The sequence below is a fragment of the Halichoerus grypus genome, chromosome 2, assembly GCF_964656455.1.
Source record: "Halichoerus grypus chromosome 2, mHalGry1.hap1.1, whole genome shotgun sequence".
NCBI classification, from domain to species: domain Eukaryota; kingdom Metazoa; phylum Chordata; class Mammalia; order Carnivora; family Phocidae; genus Halichoerus; species Halichoerus grypus.
Window position 1 is genome coordinate 56,136,886 of NC_135713.1, and position 21,174 is coordinate 56,158,059.

Here is a 21,174-nt window from a genome sequence, read left to right on the forward strand (position 1 = left end):
GTGGCTTTTCCTATTTTTAAGGGAGATTTGGGAAGTACAATCTTAACCATATACCTTGAAGGAAGAGAACCCCAATTGTATAGGAGCCACTCTAAGTTGCCTGCATAATATATTAGTCAGCGTGGGCTGCCATAACAAAATAACATAGATTGTGTAGCTTAAACAACAGCAGTTTATTTTCTTGTGCTCTGGAGGCCAGAAGCTATGATCAAGGTTCCAGCAGAGTTGGGTTCCGGTTAAGAGCTTTTCCAGCTTGCTAACAGCTACCTTCTTGCTGTATTTTACACGGCGGAGAGAGACCACTGGTGTCTCCTCCTCTTCGTCTAAGGGCACCAGTTCTATTGGACCAGGACTACACCTTTATGACCTCAATTAACCTTAATCATCTCCTTCAAGACCCTGTCTCCAATTTAAGCACATGAAGGGTCCAGGCTTAAACATATGAATTTGGCGGGGGGGGGGGGGGGGGGGGACACAGTTCAGTCCACAACACATAATATATTTTTTATCAAGTTTGATTGAATATAAACTTTTGAGAATGACACTATCAAAATTATTGGGTGCATATAAAAGGTGGATTGGTGCTACCATGGCATAAGCCATATTGACAAATTATTAAACTATGTGCTCTAAAAATTGTGAGTAAATACTGTCAAGATTGATATCCTAAAATATGCCTGTATAGGCTTTTAAAAAAATTTTTTCAACAAAATTCCAAAAAAGACAAGTCAGAAGGACGTAGAAATGGGAACTTGCTCAACTGTCACTTCTCATCTCTCCTCCCTTCCCTCTCCGATTGCAGAATGGAGGCAGTTCTGCTGACATGCTATAGATTCTTATTCAGTACGAGGCCATCCCTGAAGATCCTGTCAGCGAGCTTCCTGGGTCTCTGCTATTCCTGTTTGGGTCTAACTTTAGATTAGTGGTAGGTGTGTACTGTTTCCTCATGATCAGTTCATGGCAAGCTCGCCTGTGAGTTGTTCTAGTTCAATTGTGTGCTTTATTTTTTCCTTCCCTCATTATGTTTTAAAATTAGAAAACAGGATTTTATTTTATTTTAGGTCAATATTTTAACTATTAGTGATTGGCTTGTCCTAAGGGTAAATTATCTTTCTTCTGTTGCTCCTGATGAAGTATTTTTTAGGGTCCCCTCCCCAAAAATGCCAGGATATTACTAGGTGTATGTATTTAATATGTTTAAACTGAATCATCTACCTATTCAACAAAGAACGAATTTAACAGCTTCTTTTTTTATTTATTTTTTGTTATTGTTTCTTAATTTTTCTGTGAACATTTCAGTCATCTGGTTACTCCTATGCTGTTAAATGATTCATATGAAGGCAGTACATGATCTTTGATGAAGTACTTCTCATTTCGGGTGATTGAAGAAACCTTCTGTCTTAAATTTCATGAAGGAGTAATTGTGTGTCTATGTGTTATTATTTAAGATGACATGCAGATCTCTTATTGTTAACCAAAGATTGGCTCCTGTGCTTGGAGGCTAAGTAAGGAGACATAATTTGGCTGTTAGCTGTGGTTTAAAAAAAAAAAAAAAGAAGAAGAAGAAACAAAGTAAAATTTATATTTCACCAAATAGTTTCTCGACTTCATTTCCCTAAAGACTGATAAATTTCCCCTTTTCTATCACTTTTTTTTTTCTTTTACTGGATGGGATAAAGTTGTAGAACACATTTGGATGAAAAATTTTAAACTTTTTTATTTTAAAAGAATTTAAAATTTTAAAGTGTTTTATTTTACAGATTTATTACAAAGATAGTACAGAGAGTTTCTGTATACCCCAATTTTCTATTATCAACATCTTGCAATAGTATGGCACATTTGTTACAATTAATGGAACAATACTGATACATTGTTATTAACTAAAGTTCATATTTAGTTAAAATTTTCTCCATTTTTCCCCTAATGTCCTTTTTCTGGTCCAGGATCCTATGCAAAAATACCATACCACATCTAGTCATTGTATCTTCTTTACCTTCTCTTGGGTGTGACAGTTTCTTAGACTTTCCTTGTTTTTGATGACCTTGGCAGTATTGGGGAGTTTTGATCAGGTGTTTTATAGAATGGCCCTCAGTTGGGATTTGTCTGATATTTTTCTCCTGATCAGAGCGTTATAATGTCTTTTTTGAAGGAGGGCTACCGAGGTAAAGTGCCATTCTCATCATCTTATACCCAGAGTACATTCTATCAACATGACTTATCACTATTGATATTAACCCTGATCATCATTTTACTGAGTTAGTGTTTTTCAAAGTTCTCCACTGTCAAGTTGCTGTTTTTATCTTCCTTTCTGTAATGCGTTTTTTAGAAGTCATCACTACACACAAATTTCTTTTAAAGTGTTTAGAAGAAGTTACTTACACTTCAGGATTGAGGAGTTATATTCCACTTCATTGAGTGCAGAGTATCCACATAAATGATTTGAAATTCTTCTGCATGAAAGAGTTGTTGTCCTTTGTATTTATTTATTTATTCAACTTTTCATTTACATCAATACAGACTTGGGGGTATTTATTTTATACTTTGGGTTATAAACCAGTACTACTTGATTTATTCTGCTGACCAAATTGTTCCATTTTGGCCACTGGGAGTTCTTTTGAGTTGACTTTTGGGTCCCTGGGATATACACCGATCATTTTGGGTTTTTATTTTGTTTTGAGCACTTTCTCACTTTCTGAAGTTACAGATGTAACTCCAGGCTTTTGTATATTTTCTGTTCCAGTCTTAGAATCAGTCATTTCTTCAAAGGGACTGGTTTTTTGGTTTGTTTCCTTGTTTCTTTATTTGAGAAGAGTACTAGAAACCAAGATCTAGGTATGATTTGATGTCTTCAATTCTCTGTTTTAATTTAGCTTTAATATTGGCTGGCCATTGAGAGCTTGATGTTTCTCCCACACAATATGGAAATGTCATATTTTGTTTCATTCTCATTTATGTACTCTATAAATTTTAGATTTTGTTTCCAGATGTTTGCCTTTACCTACTAGGACCTCTAGAACCAGATTTTAACTATAGCAAAGTTGTGCTTTTGCTGTAGTTCAAGAGAGTGTAGCTTTCTTCTCCACTCTACCCAGGTATGAGGAAAATATCAGAAATCAAACTAGAATTGATAACTAAATGCATTTATTGAATTTTTAAAAAGGAATTAATAAAAGGAATTTGTTCCTTAATAAGATCATTATTAATTAAATTAATTGTCTGAGATAATTATATTTTGGTTTCATTTTTCTTAAACCCTAAGTTACACTGATCTGCCTTTTGTGTAAGAAATGTCATGTTGCAGAGGGCATGGGAGGGCAGTATGACTGAGGCAAAAAATACTTATCATAACAATTCCTGTCATCATAAAATTTATTAATTTTAGACCTGAAAGGAATCTTAAAAACTATTCTTTAACTGAATCATCTTAATATTGAGTAAAATGGCTTATGTAAACTCATCCATTTAAGTAGCTACAAAACTAGAACCAGAATTCAAGTGTCCCGGGATACAGATTCTATCCAGAATAGGAAAAAAAAAAAAAAAAGCAATTACTTCAAGAACTTATACATATATATGTGTGTAATTGCAGAGAGAAGAAACTCATTTGGTAAGGCATTTTGGTGGCTGAGGGCATGACCATCTGAATTACATTTGCTATGTTTGCCTTTAAGACTTACTGGGTAGAATCAAGAAATTTTGAAAAGAAATTCATCTCAGCTTGGAACTCAAATGTACAAGGGGACATTCATTATTATTAATTAATTATTCCTTTATTTAAAGGAAAATAAAATATATAGCTTTTGATGATTCACCAAGAATATATCCCTTTGAGTGGCACTAAAAATGAAACTGAAGATTTCCTAAAGAAACAATTAATATGATTGTGTTGCCTTTACCTTTCCTGGCAATTGGCCAGGAACTTTGGATCTCATAACTCAGTTTCTCATTCCTTCCTATTCCCTCTTGCTGATTCTTGGGATTGGTGATGAGGAAAAACGTCATGGAAGGCAGGGCACAGCAGAAACTTGGAGGGGATTAAGATGTCATGTCTGTTCTTTAATTTCTTGGAACAACAATCCTCAATCCCTGAGCTACCAGACAGAAAAGGAGCATTGCAGACGAGAAGTGGGTAAATGATGCCCATTCTGAGCTTCCGAGATCAGGCTTTTACAAGTCTCCTTTGTCCCCCTGCTGTCCAGGCCATGAGACAGAAGGACAGGAAATGATGTCTCCTTTGAGGGGAAGAGCGAATTTCAGCTTTCTTCAGCATTTTCCTGCTATGTTGCTGATCAGCATTTTACAAAGGACACAGAGACTCGATTCCTAAAAGCTGTTTCTCGTGGCTTTAGAGTCAGTTTTTCAAAAGCAGGCATCACTGAGAGTTCCGCAAGGTGAGCAGAGAGTCATCCTGCAGGGTCTCAGGTGCTGGAGTCACTACTACGCAAGAAGGCAGTGTTCCCCAGGCCCGCCCTCCATTTAGGCTTCAGGGGCAAGCACATGCACTTCAGCCTGCGGCCCAGGACCCCGGAGCACGTAGCTTTCATTGTTAGGGGACAGAAGTGTAGTCCAAGTGTCAACTCACCTTCAATCATTTATCACTTATGTATCAGTTATGTTGGGTTTGGAGACCATGAACATATGCAGTTAAAAGAAAACTGGAATTAAAATGAGAGAATTTGTGGACCTTTAGTTTCAACTGTTTTTTTTTTTTTAATTATTATTTGCTAAAGATTTGAAACTGCTTCTTTAGTATGAGAGTGAATCCTTAAAGAGAGAGATTCATACAGACATTGCCTTTGGTAGAAATAAATAAGGTTTTCCAGTGGCCTCTAAACTTTTTTTTGATGTTACTTTTAAAAATTGATATAAGCCGCAGTACTGGAAAGGAGCTAATATTCCTGATTTCTTTAAAAACTAAATTTGGACAAACCAAAAGAGGGTGAATTATAGAATCTCAGCATAGGAGAGAATGTTATTTGGCAATCCACTGACCCTATTGAATTTTTGTTTTTGTTTTTGTTTTGTTTTGAAAAGGAATTTTTTTTCTTCTTCTCTCTGATTAGCTCTGATCATTTAATTCAGCTGAACAAAACATAGTAAAAAAACAATCAATAAAAGATAGCATAACGTGAGTTTTACCAAATATCTGGTTCTTAAATAGATCCTTCCAAAATAATACAATAGTAAATGTGGCCCAAGGAAATGTTTTATGAAATTTTGTCAGAAGTGGAACAGAAAGACCTGTCCTATTGTCAAGGGACTTCTATCCAAGTCTGCCCATCCGTCCATCCTCCCTCCCTTCCTCTCTTCTTTCCGTCATTCCTTCCTTCCTTCCTTCCTTCTTTGATCCATCCATCCATCTATCCATCCATCCATTTACATTTACGTATGGAAAACCTTCAGTCTATATACCCAGCACTGTTGTGGGTGCTGAAAAACACAGAAGTCAGTTAGACAAAATACTCCCTTTGTGGGGCTTAGATTGTAGTCATCAGCTCCCATGCATACGATGCTGTAGGATTATGGTAGATTGAAACACTGAGTGCTACATGAAAGAATCCACCGCAGTACTCACCATACATTTCCTAATGTCCTCTTGAGAACATTTGAGAAGAGAGGAAAGGTTACCTCATCCCAAACTCTAGTAGCAGACAAAGAAATTTCCCCATTTGCCTTTTAAACTTTTTAACAGACCGGGGGTTTATTATTCAGGAATAACTCAATTATGCTGGTCCTGCTTAGAGTTTGGGGAAAATTGTTCAAATCATATGGGAAGTGGTTCTTTGGAAGCCCCAGTAACATGAAAAAAAAAAAAAAAAAAACCGAAACCAGGAGATTTACAATCCGAAGCCAGACTTAATAATACATAACAAATTGCAGCTCTTTTGGGGAATCTCCCTAGGTACCATTCCTAGGGATTCCAAGTGTTTAATTGAAATTTCTTTGGGGACAGTAGTAATCATTCACTTAAGCATTATATTTATATTTGTGCATGAAGGAAGGAAGTCAAAGAGCTAATAGACCAAGTGAGCAGAATGGCTGCTTTTCAGCTGCAGGCCATGACGAGCTGGCAATTCTCAGAGGAGCACTTATCCTGGAGACAGCTTGCTTACGTTGTCCTCCGGGGACTGGCGGAGGAGGACAGAGATGTGACTGACAGCTGTTTCTTCCTGGACTGAGACAGAATGCACGATCCCAGTGCAGCCTGTTTGATCAAACTATTTTCGGTCTAGAGGATTTAAACACCTCAAGATAGAAAAATATTCTGGTATAGATTTATTCTTAGAAAGGCTATTCTTTTTACCCTCACGGTTAGCTTGGTGTTTTACTCCCAGGAGAGCTGTGCCTTCATGATTTTCAAAGCAAAGTTAATGAGTAACTATTATTCTAGGAATATTTTAGCCGCTAACATTTGTGATGGAATCAAAATAAAAGTCATGCTGTTACAATAACTCTGTTTCTTTGCATAGTCAGAGATCCTACCTCCTTTCAATTCATATGAGAATAGTAGATTAGCTTCAAATAGTTCTTTCCACATTCTGTAAATCTCAAGTGTTGACTCTATTGTTGTTTTCTGGGCTTTGCAGGTGCAATTTTCACCTACATTCATAGAACTACTTGCATGCAACTGGTTTAATTTTTTAACAGCTTTATTAAGGTATAATTTACAAATCACAAATACTCCCCTTTCACGTGTCCAGTTGCATGAATTTTAGTAAATTAACAGAGTTGTACACCCATCATCACAATACAACTTCAGAACATTTCTATCCTCCCCAAGGGATTTCTCGGGCTCATTTGCTCTCAGTTCCAGTCCCAGGTAGCACTGGTTTAGTTGTAACCTACTTTGTTATAAGGGTTTATGTTCATCACCTGAATGTCTAGGTTTAGTTTCCTTGGATGTGGACATTAGTCTGTATTTTTTAATACAGATAGATGTTCAGATTAAAATATTCCTTATTTTATAAATGAGGAAATAGAAGTTTAGAGAAGCCGGGAAAATGACCCCAGATCCCAGAGCGACAAAGCTGGAGGATTTGAACTTCATTTAGTCTGATTCCAAAGCCCCTTACACTGGGTTGCATGATCACTCTTAGTTTGAGAGTGAGCTGGTTGTGCATCTTAACAGAAGTTGGAGATGAATCAAAGATGATTCTTGTTATTCTTGGGGATGTGTATATCACTTTGCTTTTCTAATTTCTCAATTCTCTTATTATTTTCATTATTATATATACATATATACTATATATGTACATATTATATATATACACACACATTTATACACTAGCATCTCTCTTTTTTTAAAGATTTAATCTATTTATTTAAGAGAGAAAGCACACAAGAAGGGGCAGCGGGAAGGGAAGAAGCAGGCTCCCCGCTGAGCAGGGAGCCTGATGTGGGGCTCGAGCCCAGGACCCTGGGATCATGACCTGAGCCAAAGGCAGACGCTTAACGGACTGAGCCACCCAGGCGCCCGCATATCTCTTTTTTTATTTGGGGTTGCATTGGGGTTTGATGTCTGACAATTTTCTGATGCTAACTTATGTAATCATTATCTTCCTTCCTGTTAAAAAATTGTGCTAGAGATTCTGCTATTATCTCTTTTCTCATATGTATGAAAACATCTCATAAAAACATTTGTTATTGAAGGATAAAATTGTGGCTATTGGAATACAATATAATGTTACATATTGACCAGGTAGTTCTTTATGTCCAAATGTTTACTTAGAGATACTTGTATTAGTCAAAGCTGTTTTTTTTTAATTCATAATATAAATAATTAGAGATTTAATATCTGACATATCAGAATGATGCTAAATTTTATTAATGTTGGACTGGTAGGAATTTTAATAAAATCTTAGTCACCAACTCATGACACTGCAACAGAAATTAGTGTAGGGCTGTGAGAGCTTTGTGGAACTGCCAAAATCTGAGTCCGAGTTCCTGCTTTTCTTGACCATGTCCTTCAGCAGGTTGTATCATTTTCCTGCTCCTACAAAATAGCTCTCACTGAATAGTAGTTTCTTTTCATTAACAAGTTCCCAACAGAAAGTCACTGTTTTATCTTTTGAATCACATAGTTGTGTATGTTTCCTATAAAGCACAACTTCAAACAATTCAATATTGGCTGCATTATTTTGGTTAAATCTGTATGACGAGACAAGGAAATTCAAATATATATAAAGGATCAGCCACAATCAAAATTAATTTTTTTTTTATTGCTGTGAAGCCCGGAATCAGGAATGCTGATGACTGGGTTCATCTCCTCCAGGGGATGACCCTGGGAACACGGTTGCTTTCATTGGTGGTGCTCCCCTCTTGAATCCGTCATTCCGGATCTCCTGCATCACAAGGGAAGGAGAACATGGAGGGGGATCGTTTGCTTTTTCAGCTCTCTGGATTTTATTTATTTTTTTATTTTTATTTTTATTTTTAGAACATCTTAAATTTTTAATCCTTTCTTTACAGGTTACCCAGACCACTTTTGATTAAGAAAACTGTAGAAAGTTAGTAACTGCCGCAAGCAAACGCCCGGCGGCGGCACGTGTCAATTTTCCACAGAGTCCTGCTTTGCGGGGCGTCCGAAGGCGTTGCTCGGGGTCTCCGCGCACACTCGCTGGCCTCGGTCGCAGCAGAGTTTAGTCCACAGGTCGCTTCTCCCCGTATTTCTTTGTAAACTCTTCAGCGTTCTTACAGAATTTTTTACGGTCCTTAGAGTATTCTTCATCTAGGTCAGCCCGAAGTGGGAGGGACGGGATTACTTGGTCGGTTTTGGTTGCTGGCTCCCAGTTTTCGGCACTAATTACTGGCAGACAGACCTGCCCCTTTTCATCGATGTTCGGGTGATGTTTGTTTTAAATGTGATCTTCGGTGGTTTGAATGGGTACTCTGCTGGAAAGTTGATTTCGATACTGAAGTCCCCCTTATCATATGGAGGGTTGTCAGGAACAATAAGCCCTTGCCAAGTCAATAAATTAGCTTCATCAACCTGGATGTTACGGAAGTTTTCGTTCCCCGTTTGCGGGTTTCTTCGCGCTCCGTCCTCAGCCGCCCGCGGGCCGCCGTCTTGGATTGGTGCTGCCGGCTCTCCGGGCCTCAAACGGCGCGCGTCACTTGTGCTTCGCTCGGCTGACGGGAGCCAGACGTGTGGTCTGACCTAGATGGCTCGGGAACGGAGTGATCATTCCTGGCTGGGCAACCACCTTCTAGTAGCGGTTCTATACCATGGAAAGGGAAACACTAATTTTAGTAGACAGTTAATTCTCAGTGACTCTCAAGCCAAATCTCTAGGCAGAAAATTAAGAGTTGATCTGACTCTGAAACGTAAAGGAATCTTGAACCCTGGGCCAATTAGGTGTCGATGGGGGAATGGTGGTAAGTAACTTGGTAACTCTCAGATGAGGGGATGGTCCCAATTAGCTGTTTTCGAAAGTATCCTGGCCCACGTCATTGTTTTAAATTAGAAGAGCGCCGTTGCTCTGGTTAGAGGGACTTTGGGAAGGGACAGCTCTAGATAGGTCCTTCTCACCTACTGCAGGCGCTCAGCAGAACCCCTAGGGATCCCGGAAAGTAGATGAAAACCACCAGAGTAGGTTAGCTCAGAATCCCTTCCTCTCTCACCATTCTCTGACTTAAGGTTTTTATTCTCTCTCCCTCCTCTTTTACTTCTTAATAAAATCTTCTTTAAATGATCACTATAGAAAGTCTGGAGTAGAAACTAAAGACTGGCAGCCCAAAGACCTACCTTATTTGGATTGCACTTTTTTAAAATTACATTTTTTGGCCATTATTTATAAATAAGTAAATATTACACAGAGTCTAGATTTAAGGCTCTTTTAGAAAAAAATGCAAAACCAGGCAACATTACTTCTGTCTTTATGGATGGCAGATATCTACTGGAGCTAACAACTGCCTTATCAAAACTCTCATTTTTCTACAAGCCCCCACTGCTCCTTAATGCCCTTTACACTGGGTGACTTAGCTCCTTTGTGTTAACTGCCTAGCTTCTGTAAGTCATTTGAATTTACAAAATGCGATCTAGTGGAAAAAAATATGACCTCATTGAAATTTTTATCTTTTTCAGGCAAGCAGGTAGTTATTAAAAACTTGTGAGCAAGATTAAATTGAATCTCCACTTTCAATTGTTCTTCAACCTATTTTTCATAGAAAGTTCTACTGCGTGATCCTCTCCTTTTTGGGAGACATTTATTTATAAAATGAATTTTCCACAATAATTATTCCCCATTGCCTCTGTTACTCCCCATAGCCTTTCGGCTTACAAGATTTTAGACTTCTGCTCTGAATTAATTCAAGTAGTGATTTTCTCTTACCAGACAAAGGGTCTATATAGCAACAATATATATGACAAAAGACGTAATGGCACCTTTATTTTTTTTTTTTAATTTGGCAATCTTTTTCTTAGAGTTGTAGCTAATAATGTCTTTCTGAGGATGTGTAGTGAAACTTTGACATATGTCATGGTTGTCAAAGTCAGCATTAACACAAAATAATAAGTTATTTAATGTAGGATTCAACTTTATTATTTTTTCAAGTAAGCTGTCTATCACCAAGTTCTAAAGTGGATTTCTTTAAAGTCTCCCTGTCTCCAGAGAAAAGGGGAAAAGGCAGTGTGTCCCTGGACAGGATCTATGACTCATTATGTCAATCAAACCCCACTTCAGAAGGGAATAAAGAGATTTGTATCTCAAAGCTGTGCATAACGACTCCTCGGCTTTTCATTTCATATTTATGAGCAGTTTACTTTGAAGTGTTTATCAGCCAATGCTCAGAAACATGAGGGAGCCTTGCCTGAAACCATACTCATGCGTCTAATCTGTGAAATGCTTGCTGAGCAGACTAGCTCATCAGCGCATGCCATGCAAAAATAAATACATAAATAAACTTTTTGTTATTTGAGGTCTTGGAGCCATGTCTTTATATGAACTATAAAAAAGGGATAAATGGTGCTGAACATTTGGAAATCGGTGTAACACAGGAAACTTGGCTCTGTGATGTGCAAAAGGAAGAGAGGGGTGGATAATTTCTTGCTTGAAATAAAACCTGGTAGAATGCAGAGAAATAAAAATACACAAATATTTGCATATACTTCTCAGATGGTCTAAGGCTTTGGGTCTGTCCAAGTGACCACATGATGGCAGTGAATAGTATAGGTTGTTTTGTTTAAAAATATACATACAGATATATATTTTTTGAAGATAGAATTCTCAGAATGGTTAGAGAGATGGCATTGCCAAGGTGTCAAAAGCACTAAACAGAAAGCTGTTTTACATATTTTATCTGTATTAGTGCCCCATGTGTATTTTAAGATGTATAAAATAGGTAGAAGGAAAAGTCAGAGAAGGTGAAGAAGGGGGCGGGTGCATAGAGTTAAAAAAAAAAAAGTATACATTCTTGATGAATGACACTGGTACGTTCTCTCTATTTTTAATCTACCTCTCTAACTTTCTTTAACTCAACAAATGTTCATTGAGCAGCTACTACACTAGATCCTGACTTTCCAGTGGTAGAGATCAGCCAGCGTTGCTGAGAAGGATCTGGCATGTTGAGCGGGGCTGACAAGTGGACAAGCTAATGTTACTGTCACACCTCAGTTTCTTACTGTGACCAAGGGATGCTCAGTTGTCTACTTCTTGACATCGGATCCCTTATGTCTGTGCTTCATTCTCAACTCTTCATTGCAAAAAGGGTGTTTAAAGAAATAAGCCTAATTCACTTTTATAAGCTACAGGTTATTTCATTGATTTGAACAGTTGGATGGACATAAAGGATGGGAATTCAGAAGCCATTCTCTTATAAAACAGTTTGTTTCCTGTTTTGCCCTTTTTGTGCAGATTCCCCTCAGTATTCTAATTGGGAAAAGTGGCTCTGATGCCTAGACTCTCACTAGAAATATCATATAGTCACTGAAGTTTAAAGCTGAAAGTCTTTAGACTCAACTAAAAAGCATGACAGGTGAGAGAGGACCCAGGCTTTGGAGCCAGAAGGAGAAATGCACTAATTGGGGCTATTTTATCTACTCATCACATGGCCTTAGAAATGTTATTTCTGTCTTTTGAGCCTAATACCTTCCTCCTCATTTTGTCTTGAGGATTATATGAGATTTTACACGTAATGTGTTTATAACCCAGTCTTGACACATACTACACAACCAGTAACTACTAAGCCATAAATGTTTGTTGAATGACTGAATGAAGGAGCCAACCCTCCTGATCCCATCCTTTTATTTTCAGAGAAAACCTGAGGAGTCAGGGGATGAAGGGGCTTACCCAAGATTATATGTTTGCCTCTCAGAATCAGGCTTTCTAGAGAAAAAAAAAATAGAGTTACCTCCCCCGCTGCATCTGCCTTCCCACACCCACCAACGTAGGTAGAGTGAAAAATAAACTCACCAGGAATACAGCATGATATTGGCATTGTATATGTATATGTTTATCTTCTTTGTTAGCCTGTGGAGATCGCCCAAAGCAGGGACACAGCTTTTCCATCTCTGTATCCCTGGTTGGTTCCTAGCACATCTTTTTGTCTATTTGTAGAACTGCATTGAACTAATCAGTTTGAAACATAAACAGTGGGTGCCCTTGGGTCTGTGTGAGCCATATAATGGCAATGATTCTGAGGAAGAGAGACTTAAGTACAAAGAAGCATAAAACCTGCCAGATATGTAGGAACGTCAACCAAAGCCTTTGTGGGGTGTGTTCCTGATAATGCTGATGGATAGGTTTTCTGAAAAAACTATTTTGATTTTCTTATCCGAATGGAGATTGAGTGCACTGCACACAAGAGAAAATGATTTGGAGCCAATTCTAAGAGAGAGGAAATTGAAGCAAGAAATAAGTGTTTGAAATAATAATCTGCTGCTGATCCCTAAACAACCTGAAATGAGAGCACAGGAATTAATGAGGCTCCTAACCCCTTGTGACATAGGCACGTGGGACTTATGCCAGTGAAGCAGCAATTTCCCTGGTGGTCTGTTCACGGGCTATGAGTGAGCAAACAAAACCAATGTCCCCTTTGAAAGCAAAGCTATCTTAATAAGGGAAAGGTTCTCAGAGGAAGGCTCACAAAGTGCCAGGTAGTGCAAATGTTTTTCATAAAGCACCTGGAAAAACCTCAGCAAAGAGAAACATCTCAGTAGAGAACAATTAAGTGTCACATTGGATTTCATTGCCCATCATTCCAGAGAAGTAGCAGTTTTGCTGGGAAAAGTTGGCTTTCTAGGAAGGAAGCAGTCTACCAGGAGTGACCACTGATTTTTTTTTTTTTTTTCTATTTAAGGCAGGGAGAGGCAAGAGAGATGCATCTCAGTTCTCAGTTCTGTCAGAGATATGCTTTGTGATTTCTGGAAAGCTCAGGAACCTCCCTGCTTTTCTGCTACTTGGGGGAGGTAATTCTTGCAACTTTCCATGGATGATGTTGATTCCTAAGGCAGTTTGCTTTGAAAATCTTCAATAAATGTGCCCTCTGAATACCAAATGGAGGAGATAGATAGTATAGTCACTGGATTCTGGGAGATATTTTGGGAAAATGAGGAATGCCAAGGAAGTCATCTGTAATGACTGAACAGTTGTTCTACTAATTAGAAGAGGCAGGGTGATATTAACTCTGGGCATAGCTTTGCCAGAACACCTGAAAACGGAGACCAGGCACTCTCCTGTGCCTCTGGAGCAGCCAAGTGGCCAGAGCACTTGATGTCTGTGCAGGGGATGATGTTCTTTGTGCGTTTCAGGATAGGAACACTATTAGAGCACAGTCCGCATTTCATTTTAAAATCCTTTGAGGAGGTTGATGTTTTGATTCATTGTGATTTTGGCCTTCCATACACGGGGAAGGATTTCATGGAGGATGCAGTGCTGCACCATAACTTTCATGGACCTTAGGCACTATTGCCTTTGTTGGCCCCTTCCTCCCTAAAAAATATTTGATATTATAGTTACAACTATGTAATATAAAGACAAACAAATTATTGTTAAAGATTAAAACATTTTCTACAAACTAAAGGTTTTTTTTCTGATTTTAAAAGAAATTAAACTATTTCTGTGGGCCCTTGACGGTGTTATGGCCCTGGTGACTGTACTGTGTAAGTTGGCCCTGGGGCTATTGAAATTGACATGTCTTCTTGTCATATTCACCCATGGATCTAAAAAAGTGAATTTCAATATTTTGAGACAAACACTTCTTGTCTGAAAAAATGGTACAACCATCTGATGAAAAGTAGAAGTTTGTGATATAATATGAATTAATTTCTATGGGTTCAGAATTTATAGTTACATTTACACGTAAGGAATAAATTGGTCCACATATAACACATCACCCTGATTACTCTACTTTTCCCCCTAACATAAGAACCATTCATTTTAATAACAGTGTTTTTACATTGCATTTAATATTTTCTCATTTTTAAGAACTGAATGTAGTCACCATAATTTAATTTTTTATGCAAATCAAAGCAGCCCTAGTGAATGATGAGTTCATTGTTACATGTGCACTGTAATAAATTTGTCCCAGAAGTTTTGGAAGTTTATTAAATTTCAAGTGGTCCCTTAATTCTGCTCTGCAGTTGTACTAAACTGTCTGATCTATACCTGGCCTCACACTCTTAGATGTCTGCTTTATCTCCCCCGCTCTCTCCTAAGCCTCCGGCACCTCCTTCCCATCCTCAATCAGTGGCAAACTCCCAAATCCACATCTACCATCTCCCCACTCCCACCAACTGCACCCACAGGCTCTGCCTTCCCTCCTATCACTATAAATGAACAATCTCTACTCTTATCCCAGGTGAAACCCCCACTTGTGTGCAAGATCAGTGTCCCACTGATCTACTCAAGAATGTTGCATCAAGAGCTCTCCCACCTCTTTTTCCTAAATGAACCATCCTTTCATTCCTACCAGCATACAAACATGCTGTGACCTTCCCCCAACTTCTGTTCACTTACTTTTTCCATCAGCTACCACTACATTCCTTCACTCCTTATTGTAGCACATCTCAGATGATGTGTTTGTCTTATTGCCACTGATTCTTCTCCCCTATTTTCTTATAAACACAGTCCAATCAGATTATCACATATACCCCTCCACATAACTCTTTTTGGTGTTTGTTTGTTTGTTTGTTTTTCACCAACGTCACTAGTGATTACCATATTGCTATATCTTCATGTCACATTCTCGATTCTCATCTTAGCAATCTATCAGCAATGTTTGAAACAGTTAATTGCCCCTTACTCTTTGATACACTTTCATTACTTAGATTCTATTCTAGCATATGCTCGTGGCTTTCCTCCTACTGCCCTGGTTGTTCATTTTCATACTCCTTTACAGCTTCCTCCTCTTTGCTCCAAACTCTGAATATAAAAGTGACTTAGGGCTCAGTCCTTGATATTCTTTTCTATGTAGAGTTATTCCACACTGCGATGTCGTCCAGCTCCATGGCACTAAACAGAATCTACATACCAATGACTCCCAAATCTATATCACTTACATATCTATATCTTTTATGTATCCAACTGCCTACTCAGCATCTCCATTTATATGCCTAATATGTAGTTCAAACTCAGATATCCAGGATTGAAATCTTGGTCTGTATGTGTCTTCCCCATCACAATTAATGGCAACTCCTTCTTCTGATTTTCAGTTCAAAAACATTGTCATGGGGGCACCTGGGTAGCTCAGTCGTTGGGTGTCTGCCTTTGGCTCAGGTCATGGTCCCAGGGTCCTGGGATTGAGCCCCACATCAGGCTCCCTGTTCGGCGGGAAGTCTGCTTCTCCCTCTCCCTCTGCTTGTGTTCCCTCTCTCGTTGTGTCTCTCTCTGTCAAATAAATAAATCTTTAAAAAACAAAAACAAAAACAAAAACATTGTCACATTCAACTCTTTCTGCCATACCCTACATACAATCCATTAGGAAATCCCACTCTGCCCACCACTTTGCTCCTTACAACCAGAATAGGCTGTGATCATCTCTTACAAATGCATTCTGAGTGGTCTCTTTGATTCTGTTCTTATTCCCCTCCTTCAGTATTCTAACCTAACAGAACAGTCCTTTAAAAATGAAAATTAGACAGTGTCACCCCTCTCCCCGAAAACAATGCAATGGCTCTCTGTTTCCCTCTTAGTAAAGATAAATGTCCTTAAAATCACTCTCAAAGCCCTTTAGAACTCAGCTCTCATTAACTCTCTGGCCCTTTCTCATAAGTTGGCATCTTTGTTCGCTGCATTCCAGCCACAAAGTTCCTCTCGCTGTTCCTGGGACATGCCAGGCACATTTCTGCCTGGAACCTTTACACTGATGGTTTCCTTTTGCTCCAGGTATTGGAAAGGCTGACTCTTTCAACTTCTTCAAGTCTTTGTTTAAATGTCATCTTCTCAGTAAGGCCTTCCTAGATCAAATTATTCAAAATACAAAAGGCTTTCACCACTCTATTTTCTGTTTTCTTTTCATAGTACTTACCACCTTTGAGGATACTATACACTTATTCATTATGTTAACTGTTTAATATCTGTTTGCCCCAGCTAAAATATAAGCTCCACTAGGACAGAGATCTTTCTCTCTTTTGTTTTCCGATATATCCCAAGCCTGCAGAACAATGTTTAGCAGTTAATAAGCACTTAATAAATATTGAATGAATGAATGAATGAGACTCTTTACCTTTGTTCTACTTGCCTAGATTCCCTTCTTTTAGGTTTATGTCTCCTCTCATGTATTCATGTTTCTGCTCCCATGAAGTTAGCGGTCTCCATAGACTTATGAATATAGATATTATTAAATCTATTTTATTGCTGTGGAGACTGAAGATCAAGGGTGGAGGAACTAATTAACTTGAACATCATCAGACCATAAGTGGTGGAATAGGGATTCAGATTCTGGATTACTTGCTTCTGGTGTGTTCTTAATCACAAGGATCTAGAGTGTTTCTCCTAGGGAGAAAAGTACATCAGTTTCCTGGCAGTATACCTGTCATGTAATGATTTGTTTGCATGTACTTTTTTTAAAAAATTAAGAATATTTTGTTAGAGCAATTATAGGTTCACAGCAAAATTGAGGGGGAAGGAACAGAGATATACCATATACCTCCTTCCCCCACACATGCATAGCCTCTTCCATTATCAGCATTCCCTACCAGAGTGATAAATAAACATTTATTACACCTGATGAACCTGCATTGGCACATCATTATCACCCAAAGTCCATAGTTTACATTACACTTCAGTCTTGATACTATAAGTTCTATGGGTTTGGGCAAATGTAAAATGACATGTGTCCATCATTATAATATCATACAGAGTATTTTCACTGCCCTAAAAATTGTCTGTGCTCCACATATTCATCTCTCCCTGCTGAATCCCTGGCAACCACGGATCATTTTACCATCTCCATAGTTTTGCCTTTTCTAGAATGTCATATAGTTGGAATCATACAGTATGTAGACTTTTCAGATTGGCTGCTTTTACTTAGTAATATACATTTAAGTTTCCTCCATGTCTTTTCATGGCTTTATGGCTCTTTTCTTTTTATTCCTGAAAAATATTCCATTGTATGGGTGTATCACAGTTTATTTAACTATTGGTTGCTTTTTTTTTTTTTTTTTTAAAGATTTTTATTTATTTATTTGACAGAGAGAGACACAGCGAGAGCAGGAACACAAGCAGGGGGAGTGGGAGAGGGAGAAGCAGGCTTCCCACCGAGCAGGGAGCCCGATGCGGGGCTCGATCCCAGAACCCTGGGATCATGACCTGAGCCGAAGGCAGACGCTTAACGACTGAGCCACTCAGGCGCCCCTCTATTGGTTGCTTTTACTTTTGCTTCATAATTTTATTCCTGATTGGCTAGATGTTAAATAGACATGCAAGCAGAGGCATTTCTTTGTAGTTTATTTCAAAATGTAACCATAAAAATGTTGAAAGACATGACTTAATAGAAAAATTATGATTTTGCAAATATTTTTAAGTATGTGATAAAAATAGACTGTCCAAGACTTCTATTTTTCAATTATTTTAATTTTTAGGAAAAAAAACTTTAAATCAGAGAAAAGTACAGAGAATAAAGTACACAGTACTCATCCCCTGTAATTAACAAGTGTTAATATTTTGTCAAATTTGTTTCAAATCCTCTTTCCTCCCTCTACTCACTCCCCCACCATTGCATTCTTCTCTCTGTATTGCCAGAAATAATTGCTATGAAGAATTTGGTGTATGTTTTTCCAGTTCAGATTTATCTTGTTAGTATTATGTATCTAAAAACAACATATAGCAGCCATTATATTTTTCTTATTATGCTTTTGTAACTTGACAATTGGATTTTGAGGTCTATCTCTATTAAGACCCAAGGCGGTTATTTCTGTTAATTCTCTACTCATAAAATTGCCAATATGTGGCTAATGGCGGCCAGTATTAAAGGTTTGTATTTCTTCTTGCTGGTTTCTCGGGAGACTTATTTCCTCCAAAAGTAAGCAGTGTATAAACTAAACTACTTGACACATCTAACTTTGGTAATAACAGTTTTGAGTGGATAGTGTGAAGATCTTGTTTTTAAAGAGTTATCAGTTGATGCCTCTAGATATGCTAAAATCCTTGTAAAGCTGTTGTCTCCATTGTATGTGAATGAATCCATCACTTGTTAAAAGCAATGCTTGTAAGGCCCTTTAGTTGATGGCTCAAACCACATTGGGAATGAAGTATTTTAGTGGCAAGTTAGTCTCTGGTATTGCCGAAACTGATTAGTTACAGCATCACTCACACCATGAACATAATAGTGCTGATGGTAGAGTATTTCAGCTGTGATGATATAAGATTTTTTTACTCCATTGAGCAAGCTTCTGCCTTCTATTCCTGAATTTCCTTTTGACTTTGAGTTTATGTGACTCAACAACTCTCTGTAAGTCAACAGCTGCCAGATGCTAAATGTAATTAAGGCTTTACATGTACTTGTAACCTACGACATGTGTTTGGAACACAGGAAGCAAGGTGGGAAAGGAAGAAAAGGAAAACTCTTGATTCAGTTTCAATTATCCTGTCCCTGTTTAATGATGCTAACAGGCACTAGGAAACTGTGGTCTTGCCATTCCCTACAATCTCTGTGCCTGGATGCTTAACATAGTTTTAAACAAGTATCTAAATCCTAGCAGTAATTGGTAATGAAGCAGTTGATTTAAAGGAATTGATTTACAAACAAGAGTATATCATTAACATTTCTCCCCAATATTTGTGGTTACAAAGTAGACTCTGATTAGTTACTGAACAAAATGTCTGCTATACATATATACACCTGGTGATAGACTGCGATCTATCCATCTCACGAGATGTCAGACTGTAGATTAGTTAATTAACTCTTGAGATCTAGAATAATCCTTCAGTGATGGGAAAGTCAAAGTGTTTTCAAAACATCAAGTGCATGATAGAGACAGGGACCTTCATGAGTGCTGAGAATGCAAATGTCATGTCTTTGTCAAAATTTTAGTTAATGTTGGTAGTGTCTTTACTGACAAATCAAATATTCTCCGTTTTCAAGAAACTAGAATGTTACCTTAATTAATAGAATAAACATTAAATATATCTAAATAGACTGCAGTTTAGCTGGAAAAGTATTCTGTTTGTGTAGAGGTAGGAAAAATTACAAAGGGAATCATGTCCATCATTTTGCATTTTTATGCTTACTAGTAACATGGTAATAGTAATATTAATAATAGCTAATATTTATTGACTTTTGACTTTGTTGTGGAATATTCTAAATATATATACTCTCTGACACAATGCCCAGAGGCAAGTACTGCTATAATTTCCTCCATTTTACAATTGAGAAAACTGAAAAATAGGAATATTGAATAGCTTGATCAAAGCAAAAATAATATAGTCCTCACAGTAAGTAAGACAAATCTCCAAGCGGCTAAAATAAAACAAAATCAAAATCAAAAATGAGCTAAAGCCAGAAATCTGAAGCTTGAACTGCAAGCTTCTGGTAGGTCTTCACTGAGAGCAAGGACTAATATCAGATCTGCATTTGGGACATTGGGCCTTGGACTTAGAGCAAGAGGGACATGAAACTGAGATTCTTGCACTAACCAGGAATCCTAAAAAGGATGTGTGATTAATACTACCACATGTCTTAGACAGAAGCAAATACAAATCTTCATCTGAGGCCCTTGTGATTTTCAAAAATTAAAATAAACCAACGTCAGCTAAAATAAATATAATTAAGTACATAAGAAAACAAACCTTCATAATTAAGAGCAAGCAAATCAACAAACAACCAATTTTCATCTTTGAAGTCCTAAAACATTATAATTTGTTGGATCTGTACTTTCAAATGTATAATATGCAAATTAGCAAGTAAGATGATAATAGAAAAACTGAACAGAAACACTTAAAAAGCTATGTAAGTTTTATAAATGAAATACATAATTGTTGAAAAAATAGTTGAGTTCATACAGTAAATATGAGATTAGGCACAATTAAAGAGAGAATTAGTCAACTGGAAAAAATAACAAGAAGAAATTAGCAAGAGACAGCTCCGAGAGAAAAGAGATTAAAAATATAATAGAGACATTTAGAGAGAAGGATAATACTTGTTTAATTAGTGAAAAGAATAAACAGTATACAAGTAAGTAAATATTTAATAAGCAATGACTGAGAAATTTTTAGAATAGAGAAATGATGAAACTGCAGAAATTGAAGGAACAGCATATTAGAACTCTGAATAGACTGACAAGGCATACATATTATAATCCCTAGAGAAACCACTATAAATTATTTGAGGAGATAACTAAAATATCAATAGAAAAATTAAAATGAAATTAAAAAAAAATATTAACCCAAGTGAAGGTGGGAAAGGAAATATAGAAAGGAATGGCAAAAAAAGGATGGATAGAAAAAACATGACAAAATGATGAACTTACATCCAGCCATATCAATAATTACATTAATATAAATGGACTGTCATACCAATGAAAAGGAAAAGATTGTCAGATAAATAGCAAGTCCCAAATATATGTGGTCTACGAGAGACATATTTTTAAATACAAAAACACAGAAAAGTTGAAAGGAACAGAAATAGATGTACAATATGTTTACTACATGCAGTAAACTTAAGAAAGCTGTCTTGAGTATTTTCTATCAAGAAAATAGGCTTTAAGGCAAGCAGTATTATAGAGAAAAAGATGGATAT

At 37.4% G+C, this 21,174-nt stretch overlaps 1 protein-coding gene and 1 pseudogene across 12 annotated transcripts in view; one reads left to right on the forward strand and one right to left on the reverse strand.

Moving 5' to 3' along the window:
• The window catches only part of TENM2 (teneurin transmembrane protein 2), a 1,202,741-nt gene that overhangs the window by 328,189 nt on the left and 853,378 nt on the right, over window positions 1-21,174 (forward strand). The gene's annotated exons all lie outside the window — the stretch shown is intronic.
• LOC118548978 (ubiquitin-conjugating enzyme E2 L3 pseudogene) lies at window positions 8,604-10,825 on the reverse strand (annotated as a pseudogene).